The sequence below is a fragment of the Cherax quadricarinatus genome, chromosome 81 (genome assembly GCF_038502225.1).
Source record: "Cherax quadricarinatus isolate ZL_2023a chromosome 81, ASM3850222v1, whole genome shotgun sequence".
Taxonomy (NCBI): domain Eukaryota; kingdom Metazoa; phylum Arthropoda; class Malacostraca; order Decapoda; family Parastacidae; genus Cherax; species Cherax quadricarinatus.
Window position 1 is genome coordinate 19121466 of NC_091372.1, and position 13785 is coordinate 19135250.

Genomic DNA, 13785 nt, shown 5'->3' on the forward strand with positions numbered 1-13785 from the left:
AACTACGCCACCACCAAGAACCTCAACGGAATGGCATAGACCCCGGTATCCTTTCCCCTACCTAGGAACTGTGGGAGAAATCCCAAGCGCCAAAAAGAGGAAGGGCAAAAGGGAGGGGTGGGGAGGAGGAGGAGGAAAGGAAAAAGGGGAGGATGGGGAGGATGGAATAGGGGAGGGGAGATTGGGGGGTAATTAGGTTCGGTCTGAGGAAGAAGACCGACAGGTCTAATTCCTCAGACCAAGAGCCTCTTCACCACGCCAAGGAGCCCCCTCGAAGAGGCGCAAATTCAGGAACTGTGAAAAGATCATGGATGGTATACTCTGAAAGCTCAGGAAAAGTGTACTGTTCAGCATGCAAGCTATTTTCTACCAAAGAAAATATCTTCACACAGGGGGTTCAATGACTGGAAAAGTTCCAAGCGTTTCGAGGAACATGAAAACAGCACCACTCACAGGAGTTGCATTTTAGCCAGTGTATTTCGTGCACAGAAAAAAGGCTTATTGGATTCTCATTTGGAAAATCAAACTGAAAAAGAGCGCACTTATTGGAGAAAAGTTCTAGAAAGAGTTGTTTCTGTTGTAAAATTCTTAGCTCTAAGAGGACTTGCTTTCCGTGGAGAAAATGAGGTTTTTGATTCGGAAAACAATGGCAATTTCCTAGGGATCATAGAACTGTTAGCACAATTCGATCCATTCTTAGCAAATCATGTGTCACGCCTTGGGAATGCAGGAAGAGGCACTATCTTACATGTCATCTACTATATGCAATAAATTTATTGAACTGATGACTAAGAAGGTCCTCAATAACATCATAGCAGCTGTGAAAACTGCAAAATACTTTGCAATAAGTGTAGATTCAACACCAGATATTTCACATACAGATCAATTGACATTCATTGTTCGCTTTGTCGACTCCAGTGGTAAGCCTGTAGAGCGCTTTATAAAATTCATTCCTCTTTCAGGCCATGATGGAGAAACAATGATGAATATAGTACTGGATACTCTGCTTGAACATGATCTCTCTATTATGGATTGCCGTGGCCAGAGCTACGACAATGCAAGTAACATGTCGGGTAAATATAATGGATTGCAAGCCCGTATCAAACAAATCAACCCACTTGCTGAATATGTGCCCTGCTCAGCACATTCTCTTAATCTTGTTGGGTCATGTGCTGCGGAGTGTTGTGTCGCTGCAGTTTCATTATTTGGACTTTTACAAGCACTCTTCAATTTTTTCTCTGATTCAACGCATCGGTGGAGTATACTCAAGTCAGCCATTCATGGAGATGTCATCAAATCATTATCAACAACAAGGTGGTCAGTGCAGCATGATGCAACACATGCTTTGAAAGACAGCTTTGCTGAAATACGTTCTGCTTTGATCCAAATAGCAGAGGATGAAGACCAGACAGCAACTACAAGAAGCAAAGCAGCCAGCTTAGCATCAAAATTGGAAGATTTTGAATTGGCCTTACTCTGTATGCTTTGGGACTGTATACTGGAACGGTTAAATGCCACGAACAAGACACTTCAGAAAATTGAAATTGAAATGGCTACTTGTGCTAACCTCTATGCAGGCTTAGTGGAATTTTTAAGCTCACTTCACAATGATGAAGCATTTGAAATGTTTGAAGAGAAAGCTAAACTGCTGGTGAAAGACTACAGTTACCGGGCTGATCATCAGCGGTCAAGGAAGAGGAAACGCAATTTTGAAGAGCCAGACAATGAAATTGTGTTGCTACCAAGGCAGAAATGTAAGACAGCTACATACTTCGTCATTCTGGATTCACTGATTACAGAATTGGTAAAAAGAAAAATCTACCAGAATCTCAATGACAAGTTTGGATTTCTGTTCAAAATTACTACTATGCCAGATGCAGAATTGAGAAGCTGCATTAAAGTTGCAACAACACCTTTCAGCAGATGTTCAGGACACATCTGTTAAAGAAATAGTTCATTTTTCTGGGAATATGAATCAGATTAAAGCTCCACCTGAAAAATGTGCGCCCTCAGCTGCTTTGAAACATTTAAGAAATGCAGGCATCTCAGAAACCTTCCCTAATGTTGACATAGTGTATCGCCTTTACCTAACACTTCCAGCTACTAACTGTGAAGGAGAACGTTCATTTTCTGTTTTGAAAAAGAGTGAAAAACCAGCTCCGTTCAACAATGAGCCAAGACAAATTGTGTAACCTAGCCTTGTTGGGTAAGACACATATGCAACAGTTAGGTATCTATTTCGAAAAGTTTCGCCTACACAGTAGGCTTCTTCAGTCGAGTACAGAAAAGTTGATAGAAGCAGAAGACTTGAAAGACGATGTAATCAGTCCATCACCCTTAAAGTTTTGAGGTGGTCAGTCCCTCAGTCTGAAGAAGAGCATTGTTCCATAGTCCGAAACAATATGGAGTAGAAGTGACAGGATGGAGCCTTATATAGCGCCCGGAGGCGAGACGTAGGTCACTAGTAGAACGCAGATGTTGGGAGGTCAGGTCCCTCTCAAATCCAGCCGTTCTCACTAGTAGAGGTTGTCGAAGTTGATTTCAGGTCTGTACCAAGATACCCTTGTGTTGCAATGTCTGACAGATTGAACATTAAAATGGTATAAAATACCGACAGGTATAAAATACCTGTCGGTATTTTATACCATTTTAATGTTCAAGCTGTCAGACATTGTAACCTAGCCTTGTTGACCATTGAGTCTGATCTAACAAGAAATATTGATTTTCAGAATATAATTGATGATTTTGCCAATATGAAATCCAGAAAAAAGTTTATGTAAGAAGTGCCTGTGAATATAAACAATTCTTTACTTTCTTGAGTTTATATGATTTGATAGTCTTATGCATGATGCAATGATAACAATAATGGTCAGTGATTTATAAAGGGAATAATAGTGCTGTAGTGGTTATGCTGAATATAATAGGTACATGATGTCATTACTTTAATAGCCTAATCTAGTAATACTATGCTGTCTTGAGTTTATTCTCTTTAAAATGCATGATTTAACATGATAGTTATAATGGCTGTTGGTAAATGGTTTTGGTTGTCTTGATGTACTTTCCCTATTAAATTTAATCTAAATAGCCAGAATGTATTTAATTAGACCTTAAACAGGCTCACCCCCCCCCCCCCCAAGCTGGAAGGGGTCGCTTCGTTTCCCCGTAACTCAAAGGGGCCCCGCCAATCTGAATAGCCTAGGGCCCGGAGACTTCTTAATCCGGCCCTGAGGACAGTCATGGAGGACATCTCGGGTAGAGCTTTACACCACCAGGTTAGCACCAGGTATCATCACCACGATATCACCAGGTTAGCACCAGGTATCATCACCATGATATCACCAGGTTAGCACCAGGTATCATCACCACGATATCACCAGGTTAGCACCAGGTATCATCACCACGATATCACCAGGTTAGCACCAGGTATCATCACCACGATATCACCAGGTTAGCACCAGGTATCATCACTATGATATCACCAGGGTAGTACCAAGTGTCTACACCACGCTATCATCACCACAATACCAGGACCACCAGCGTAGTGCTAGGTATCAACACAACAATACCACCACTAACAGGGTACTACAAGGTATCAACACGACGCAACAGCGACCACAATACCACTTCCACCAGCACAGTACCAGGTATCAATACAACGATACCACTATCACAAAGGTAGCAACAGGTATCAACACCATGCTACCACCATAATACCATGATCTCAAATGGATGAACAAAAGATAAAAAAAAAAAGGATTTCAGTGGCCAAGAGGCGCATTTATAGCAGTATCAAAAGAGGGGATGGGTACTTATGAAATCGATATATTCAATTGAGAGAAATAAAGGGAATAAGAAAAGCTAAGAGAGATTATGAGGCTAAAGTGGCAAAGGATTAGAAGACAAACCCAAAAGGTTTCTTTCAGGTATATAGATGTAAGATTGTGGACAAGGTAGACCCACTCTAAAGTAACTCGGGTCAGATCACTGACAGTGATAAGGAAACGTGTGACATTTTTAACACTTATCTCCTCTCAGTTTTTACACAGAAAGATACTAAAAATATTCCAGAAATAATAAATTATGTAGAACAGGATGATAAACTATGCACGATGTTGGTAACTAGTGACATGGTCCTCAGACAAAAGAGAAATTAAAACCTAACAAATCCCCAGGCCCTAATGAACCGTTTGCAAGTGTTTTAATGGAATGTAAAGAGGAGCTCAGTGAACTTTGGGCTAGTCTTTTCAACGTATCACTACAAACTAGCATAGCGGCCAAACAAATGGAAAATGTCAAATGTAATGCCAGTTTACAAAGCAGGTGACATGTTCTTAGTTTCGAACTATAGACCATACCTACACAGTGGGAAAATTTATGGAATATATAATTCAGAGGCAATTCGTAGATATCTTGAAAGGCATAAATTGATTAATGAATCTCAGCACGGTTTTGCAAAGTAGCGTTCCTGCCATATGAATTTACTAACTTCTTTCACCAAGGTATTTGAGGAGGAAGATCATGGGAATGAATATGATATTGTGTATATGGACTTCAGTAAAGCTTTTCAGAGACTTCCACTTCAGAGGCTATTGAGAAAAATTGAGACTCGCTGAATAGGAGAAATTTTTTCCTGGGTAGAGGCGTGGTAGGTAGGCTACAGAGTGTTTGAATCAATGGGGAGAAATCAGAGTGGAGGCGCGTCACGAGTGGTGTTCCACAGGGGTCAGTGTTGGGCCCCTTGTTGTTCACAATTTATGTAAACGACATTGATGAAGGAATAGCAACATAAGCAAGTGTGCTGATGACAACAAAATGGGTAGCATAATTCATTCTAATGAGGACATTAGAGAACTCCAGGAAGATTTGAATAGACTGATGCAGTGATCGGAGAAGTGGCAGATGCAGTTTAATATAGACAAATGCAAAGTTCTAAACACTGGACAGGAATATACCCATGCCAAATATAAACTAAATAATGCAGATCTTAATCTTACTGACTGCGAAAATGATTTGAGAGTTCTGGATAGCAGTAATTTAAAACCAAGACAACAGTGCTTACATGTTTGCAATAAAGCAACCAGAACCCTTGGCTTCATATCAAGGAGCATAAATAATAGAAGTCCTCAGGTTCTTCAACTCTATATATCTTTGGTTAGGCTTCATTTAGATTATGCTGCACAGTTCTTGTCACCGTATTACAGAATGAATATTAATGCATTGGAAAACGAACAAAGGAGGATGACAAAGTTGATCCCATGTATCAGAAACCTTCCCCATGAGGGTAGACTGAGGGTCCTAAATCTGCACTCTAGAAAAGGCGTAGAATTAGCTTTTAGCTGGGAGTCCCATATGGGAGGGAAAGGTAGCAGACCAGTGACTATCTCTTAGCTGGGAGCCCCGTGTGGGAAGGGAAGGTAGAAGACCAGTTACTGTCTTCTAGCTGAGAGTCATGTGTGGTAGGGGAAGGTGGCAGATCAGTGACTATCTTCTAGCTGGGAGCCCAGTACGGGAGGGTAAGGTAGCATAACAGTGACTAGCTTCTAGCTGGGAGCCCCGTGATGGAGGGGAAGGCGGCAGACCACTGACTATCTTCTAGCTGTGAGCCCAGAGTGGAAGGGGAAGGTAGCAGGCCGGTGATCATCTAGCTGGGAGCCCCGTGTAGGAGGGGAAGTTAGCAGACCAGTGACAGGCTTCAACCTATGAGCCTCGTGTGGGAAGGGAAGGTGGCAGACCAGGGACTATTTTCAAGGTGGGAGCCCAGTGTGGGAGGGGAAGGAAGCATAGCAGTTACTCTTGTGAATGGGAGCCCCGTGTGGGAGGGGAAGGTAGCAGAGCAGGGACTAGCTTCTACCTGTGAGCCCCGTGTGGGAGGGGAGGGTGGCAGACCAGTGAGTATCTTCTAGCTGAGAGCCCCCTGTGGGAGAGGAAGGTGGCAGATTAGTGGCTATCTTCTAGCTGGGAGTCCTGTATGGGAGGGAAAGGTAGCAGACCAGTGACTAGCTTCTAGCTGGGAGCCCCGTGTAAGAGGGGAAAGTAGCAGACCATTAACTATCATGTAGCAGGGAGCCCGGTGTCGGAGAGGAAGGTGGCAGATTAGTGGCTGTCTTCTAGCTGGGAGCCCCGTGTGGGAGAGGAAGGTAGCAGACCAGTGACAACATTCTGCCTGTGAGCTCCATGTAGGAGGGGAAGGTATCAGACCAGTGACTATCTTCTAGCTGAGAGCCCCGAGTGCGAGAAGGTGCCAGACCAGTGACTAGCTTCTTCCTGTGAGCCCCATGTGGGACAGAAAGGTAGCAGACCAGTGACTATCTTATAGCTGGAAGCCCCGTGTGGCAGGGAAAGGTGGCAGACCACTAACTAGCTTCTACCTGAGAGCAGCGTGTGGGAAGGGAAGGTGGAAGACCACTGAATATCTTCCAGCTGGGAGGCCCGTGTGGGAGGGGAAGGTAGCAGACCAGTCACTAGCTTCTGCATGTGAGCCCCGTGTGGGAGGGAAAGGTGTGAGACCACTGACTATCTTCTAGCTGTGAGCCCCGAGTAGGAGGGGAAGCTGCCAGACCAGTGACTTCTTCCTGTGAGCCCCATGTGGGAGGGGAAGGTAGCAGATCAGTGACTATCTTCTAGCTGGGAGTCCCGTATGGGAGGGAAAGGTAGTGGACCAGTTACCAGCTTCTACAATTCGAGTCCCGTGTGGGAGGGGAAGGAAGCAGACCAGTGACTATCGTCTAGCTGGGAGTCCAGTATGGGAGGGAAAGGTAGCAGACCAGTTACTAGTTTGTACCTGCGAGTCCCGTGTTTGAGGGGAAGGAAGCAAACCAGTGACTCTTCTAGCTGGGAGCCCCATTTGGGAGGGGAAGGTAGCAGATCAGTGACTATCTTCTAGCTGGGAGTCCCGTATGGGAGGGAAAGGTAGTGGACCAGTTACCTGCTTCTACAATTCGAGTCCCGTGTGGGAGGGGAAGGAAGCAGACCAGTGACTATCGTCTAGCTGGGAGCCCCGTGTGGGAGGGGAAGGCAGGAGACCAGTGACTAGGTACTACCTGTGAGTCCCGTGTGGGAGGGGAAGGAAGCAAACCAGTGACTCTTCTAGCTGGGAGCCCCATCTGGGAGGGGAAGGTAGCAGACCAGCGGCTATCTTCTAGATGGGAGCTGCACGAGGAAGAGGAAGGTAGCTGAACAGTGACTATCGTCTAGCTGGGAGCTCCGTGTGGGAGGGTAAGGTAGCAGACCAGTGACTAGTTTCTACCTGTGAGCCATGTGTGGGAGGGGAAGGTAGCAGACCATTTAGCACTTTCTACCTGTGAGCCCCGTGCGGGGGCTGAAAGTAGCAGACCAGAGACTATCATCTGGCTTGGAGTCCCGTATGGGAGGGGAAGGTAGCAGACCAGTGACTAGCTTCTAGCTGGGTGCTCCGTATGGGAGGGGAAGGTAGCATACCAGTGACTAACTTCTGCCTGTGAGCTCCGTTTGGAAGGGGAAGGTAGGAGACCAGTGACTACTTTCTACCTGTGATAACAGTGTTGGAGCTGAAGGTAGCAGACAAGGGACTATCATCTAGCAGGGAGCCCCGCATGAGAGGGGAAGGTGGCAGATTAGTGACTATGTTCTAGCTGGGAGCTCGGTGTGGAACTAGAAGGTAGCAGACCATTGACTATCTTCTAGCTTGGAGCCCCATGTGGGAGGGGAAGGTGGCATATCAGTGACTAGCTTCTACCTGCGAGTCCCGTGTGATAGGGGAAGACAGCAGAGCAGTGACTATCTTCTAGCTGGGAGCCTCGAGATGGAGGGGAGGGTAGCAGACCAGTGACTATATTCTACCTATGAGCCACGTGTGGGAGGGGAAGGTGGCAGACCAGTGACTAGCTTCTACCTGCGAGTCCCGTGTGATAGGGGAAGACAGCAGAGCAGTGACTATCTTCTAGCTGGGAGCCCCGTGCGGGAGGGGAAGGTGGCATATCAGTGACTAGCTTCTACCTGTGAGTCCCGTGTGATAGGGGAAGACAGCAGAGCAGTGACTATCTTCTAGCTGGGAGCCCCGTGTGGGAGGGGAAGGTAGCAGACCAGGTACTATCTTCTAGCTGGGAGCACCGTGTGGGAGGGGAAGGTAGCAGACCAGTGACTATCTTCTAGCTGGAAGCCCCCTGTGGCAGGGGACGGTGGCAGACCAATGACTAGCTTCTACATGTGAGCCCCGTGTTGGAGGGCAAAGTGGGAGACCACTGAATAACTTCTAGATGCGAGCCCCGAGTGGGAGGGAAAGGTGCCAGACCTGTGACTAGCTTCTTCCTGTGAGCCCCATGCGGGAGGGGAAGGTAGCAGAGCAGTGACTATCTTCTAGCTGGAAGCAATGTGTGGGAGAAAAAGGTAGCAGATCAGCAACTCTTGTAGCTGGGAGCCCCGTATCGGAGGGGAAGGTGGCAGATTAGTGGCTATCTTTATCTGGGAGCCCCGTGTGGTAGGCGAAGGTAGTATACCAGTGACTATCATCTTGCTGGGAGCCCCGTGTGGGAGGGGAAGCGAGCTGACCAGTGTATCTTCTAGCTGGGAGCTCTGTGGGGAAGGGGATGGGAACTGACCAGTGTCTACTTTCTAGCTGGGAGCCCAGTTTGAGAGAGGTAGGTAGCTGACCAGTGTGTTTTTCTAGTTGGGAGCTCCGTTTTTTGAGGGGAATGTGGAAGACCACTGACTCTCTTCTAGCTGTGAGCCCCGAGTGGGAGGTTAATTAAGGTGCCAGACCAGTGACTAATTTCTTCCTGTAAACCTAATGTGGGAGGTTGAGGTAGCAGACCAGTGACTACTTTCTACTTGTGAGCCCCGTGTGGGAGCCGAATGTAGCAGACCAGTGACTAGCTTCTTCCTGTGAGCCCCATGTGGGAGGGAAAGGTAGCAGACCAGTTACTATCTTCTAGCTGGGAGCACCGTGTGGGAGGGAAAGGTAGCAGACCAGTTACTATCTTCTAGCAGGGAGCCCCGAATGGGAGGGGAAGGTGCCAGACCAGTGACTAGCTTCATCCTGTGAGCCCAATGTGGGAAGGAAAGGTAGCAGAGCAGTGACTATCCTCTAGCTGGGAGCCCTGTGTGGGTGGGGAAGGTAGGAGACCAGTGACTATATTGTAGATGAGAGAGACGTGTGGGAGGGGAAGGTAGGAGACCATTGACTAGCTTCTACCCATCAGCCCTGTGTGAGAGGAGAAAGTAGCAGACCAGTGACTATCTTCTAGCTGGGAACACCGTAATGGAGGGAAAGGTAGCAGACCAGTTACTAGCTTCTAGCTGGGTGCCCGGTGTGGGGGGGGGGAAGGTAGCAGACCAGTGACTATCTCCTTGCTGGGAGCCCCGTGTCCGAGGGGAAGGTAGCAGATTAGTGATTAGCTTTTATCTGTGAGCCCCGTGTGCGAGGGGATGGTAGCAGAGCAGTGACTATCTTCTAGTTGGGAGCACCGTGTGGTAGGGGAGGGTGGCATATCAGTGACTTTCTTGTGTCTGTGAGCTCCGTTTGGGAGAGGAATGTAGCAGACCAGTGACTATCATCTAGCTGGGAACCCAGTGTGGGAAGGGAAGGTGGCAGACCAGTCACTGTCTTCCAGCTGGGAGCCCCGTGGAGGGGAAGGTGCCAGACAAGTGACTAGCTTCTTCCTGTCAGCCCCATGTGGGAGGGGATGGTAGTATACCAGTGACTATCTTCTACCTGTGAGCCCCTTGTGGGATGGGAAGGTAACAGACTACTGACTATCTTCTAGCTGGGAGTCCCGTAATGGAGGGAAAGGTATCAGATCTGTGACTATCTTCTATCTTGGAGCCGACTGTGGGATGTGAATGTAGGAGACCAGTGACTATCTTCTAGCTAGGAGCAGCATGTGGGAGGGGAAGGTAGCAGACGAGTGACTATCCTCTACCTGTGAGCCCCTTGTGGGATGGGAAGGTAACAGACTACTGACTATCTTTTAGCTGGAAGCCCACTGTGCCAGGGGAAGGAAACAGACCAGTGACTCTTGTAGCTTGGAGCCCAGTATCGGAGATGTTAGCAGATCAGTGACTAGCTGGAAGCTTCGTGTGGGAAAGGAAGGGAGCTGACCAGTATCTTCTAGCTGTGAGCCCCGAGTGGAGGGGAAGGTAGCAGACCAGGGACTATCTTCTAGCCTGGAGCCCTGTGTGGGAAAGGAAGGTCGCAGGCTAGTGACTATCTTCTAGCTGGGAGTCCCATAATGGAGGGAAAGGTATCAGATCTGTGACTATCTTCTATCTTGGAACCGAGTGTGGGATGTGAATGTAGGAGACCAGTGACTATCTTCTAGCTGGGACCAGCGTGTGGCAGGGGAAGGTAGCAGACTAGTGACTAGCTTCTACCTGTGAGCCCCGAGTGGGAGGGGAAGGTAGCACACCAGTGACTATCTTCTAGCTAGGATCCCCGTGTAATAGGGGCAAGTGGCAGACCAGTGACTATCTTCTAGCTGGGAACCCCAGTGGGAGGGGAAGGTGCCAGACCAGTAACTAGCTTCTTCCTGTGAGCACCATGTGGGAGGGGAAGGTAGCAGAGCAGTGACTTCTAGCTGGGAGGCCAGTGTGGGAGGGGAAGGTGGCAGTTCAGTGAGCAGCTTCTAGCTGGGATCCAGGATTGGGTGGGGAAGGTAGCAGACCAGTGAGTATCTTCTAGCTGTGAGTCCCGTAATGGAGAGAAAGGTAGCAGATCAGTGACTATCTTCTATCTTGGAGCCCAGTGTGGGAGGTGAAGGTGGCAGACCTGTGACTAGCTTCTAGCTGGGAGCCCCGAGTGGGAATGGAAGGTATCAGACTAGTGACTATCTTCTAGCTTGGAGCCACGTTTGGGAGGGGAATGCAGCAGACCAGTGACTAACTTCTAGCTGGGAGCCCCGTAATGAAGGGAAAGGTAGTAGACCAGTTACTAGCTTCGAGCCCCGTGTGGTAGGGAAATGTAGCAGATCAGTGACTAGCTTCTGGCTGGGAGCCCCGTGTTGGAAGGGAAGGTAGCAGACCAGTGACTAACTTCTTCCTGTGAGCACTCGTGTGGGAGTGAAACGTAGCAGACCATTGACCATCTTCAAGCTTTGAGCCCTGTGTGGGAGGGGAAGGTGGCAGACCAGTGACTCTTCTAGCTGGCATCTCCGTGTAGGATGGGAAAGTAGCAGACCAGTGACTTCTAGCTGTGAGCCCCGTGTGGGCAAAGGTAGCATACCAGTAACTACCTTCTAGCTGGGTGACCGGTTTGTGATGGGAACTTAGCAGACCAGTGACTATCTTCTATCTGGGAGCCCCATATGGGAGGGAAAGATAGCAGATAAGTTACTGCCTTCTAGCTGGGAGCCCCGTTTGGTAGGGAAAGGTTGCAGAAAGTGACTATGTTCTATGTTGGAGCCGAGTGTGGGAGGTGAAGGTGACAGATCAGCGATTATCTTCCAGCTGGGAGTCCCGTAATGGAGGGAAGGTAGCAGACCAGTGACTAGCTTGAGAATGTTAGCCCCGTGTGGGAGGGGAAGGTAGCAGACCAGTGACTAGCTTGAGAATGTTAGCCCCGTGTGGGAGGGGAAGGTAGCAGACCAGTGACTAGCTTGAGAATGTTAGCCCCGTGTGGGAGGGGAAGGTAGGAGACCAGTGACTGTCTTCTAGTTGGGCACCCCGTGTCGGAGCGGAGAGTGTCAGACCAGTGACTAGCCCTTCCTCTTTCCCCCCCACCTCTCTGTCTCTCTCTCTGTCTCTGTCTCTGTCTCTCTCTCTGTCTCTCTCTCTGTCTCTGTCTCTGTCTCTCTCTCTGTCTCTGTCTCTGTCTCTGTCTCTGTCTCTCTCTCTCTGTCTCTGTCTCTGTCTCTCTCTCTGTCTCTCTCTCTCTGTCTCTCTCTCTGTCTCTCTCTCTGTCTCTCTCTCTGTCTCTCTCTCTGTCTCTCTCTCTCTGTCTCTCTCTCTCTCTCTGTCTCTCTCTCTCTGTCTCTCTCTCTCTGTCTCTCTCTCTCTGTCTCTCTCTCTCTGTCTCTCTCTCTCTGTCTCTCTCTGTCTCTCTCTCTGTCTCTCTCTCTGTCTCTCTGTCTCTCTCTCTCTCTGTCTCTCTCTCTGTCTCTCTGTCTCTCTCTCTCTCTGTCTCTCTCTCTGTCTCTCTCTCTGTCCTCTTCTCTGTCTCTGTCTCCTTCTCTCTGTCTCCTCTCTGTCTCTCTCTCTCTGTCTCTCTCTCTCTGTCTCTCTCTGTCTCTCTCTGTCCTCTCCTCTCTCTGTCTCTCTCTCTCTGTCTCTCTCTCTCTGTCTCTCTCTCTCTGTCTCTCTCTCTCTGTCTCTCTCTGTCTCTCTCTCTGTCTCTCTGTCTCTCTCTCTGTCTCTCTCTCTGTCTCTCTCTCTGTCTCTCTCTCTGTCTCTCTCTGTCTCTCTCTCTGTCTCTGTCTCTCTCTGTCTCTCTGTCCGTGTCTGTCTCTCTGTCCGTCTCTCTCTCTCTCTCTCTCTCTCTCTAGCCCTGTGGGGGAGGGGAAGGTAGCAGACTAGTTACTAGCTTCTGCCTGTGAGCCCCGTGTGTGAGTCCCAGAAGATGAAGAGTAACTCCGTGCTCCCATGGAAAGACATTATGAATGCAGGGTTGTAGCAGGTGTCAACACTGTACCACCAGGGTAGTACCAGTTATCAACACCACAATACCTACACCACTACGGTAGTTTGCAGGTATCAACACAGATACCTCCTCTACTACGGTAGTAGCAGGAATCAACACCACGATAACTCCGCTACGGTAGTAGCATTTATCGACACGATACTTCCACTACTGTTGTGGCAGGTATTAAGACTACCACCAGGGTAGTGGCAGGTATCAAAACCACGATACCTCCACCACTACGCTAGTACCAGGAATGAACACCACGATACCTCCACTACGGTAGCACTAGGCATCACCACGATACCTCCACTACGGTTGTCGCAGGTATCAACACGATACCACCAGGGTAGTGCCAGGTATCAACACCACGATACCTCCACCACTACAGTAGTACTAGGAATCAACACGATGCTTCCACCACTACGGTAGTACCAGCAATGAACACCACGATACCACCACTTCGGTAGTACCAGGTATCAACACGATACCACCAGGGTAGTGAAAGTTATCAACACCACGATACCTCCACTACGGTAGTACCAGGAATCAACACCACGATACCTTCACTACAGTAGTAGCAGGTATCGGCACCACGATACCATCACTACAGTAGTACCAAGTGTCAACACGATACCACCAGGGTAGTGCCAGGTATCAACACTACGATACCTCCAGCACTACGGTAGTACCAGGTATCAAGTTATTTTTTTCCTAAGATCAGAAGTTTGACAGTAATGTTAATGTACTAGAAACTCAACTTACTTCAGTATCGTAGTTATACTAGCAACAAGACTTACACTAGCATGGTAGTCATACTACCAACAAGATTTACACTAGCATAGTAGTAATACTAGCAAGTAGACTTGTATTAGCATATTAGTCATACTAGCAACAAGACTTACACTAGCATGGTAGTCATACTAGCAACAAGATTTACACTAGCATAGTAGTAATACTAACAAGTAGACTTGTATTAGCATAGTCATACTGACAACAAGACTTACATTAGCAAGCTAGCCATACTAGGAACAAGACTTTCACTGGCATAGTCATACTAGCAACAAGACTTTCACTGGCATAGTCATACTAGCAATAAGATTTACACTAGCATGGTAGTCATTCTAGCAACAAGATTTACACTAGCATGGTAGTCATACTAGCAACAAGACTTACACTAGCATAGTTATACTAGCAAC

General features: G+C 47.9%; 1 protein-coding gene across 2 annotated transcripts in view; it reads right to left on the bottom strand.

Annotated features, from left to right (window-relative positions):
- LOC128699914 (uncharacterized) overlaps positions 1 to 13785 on the bottom strand; it is a 70741-nt gene that overhangs the window by 15542 nt on the left and 41414 nt on the right. The window lies entirely within an intron of this gene.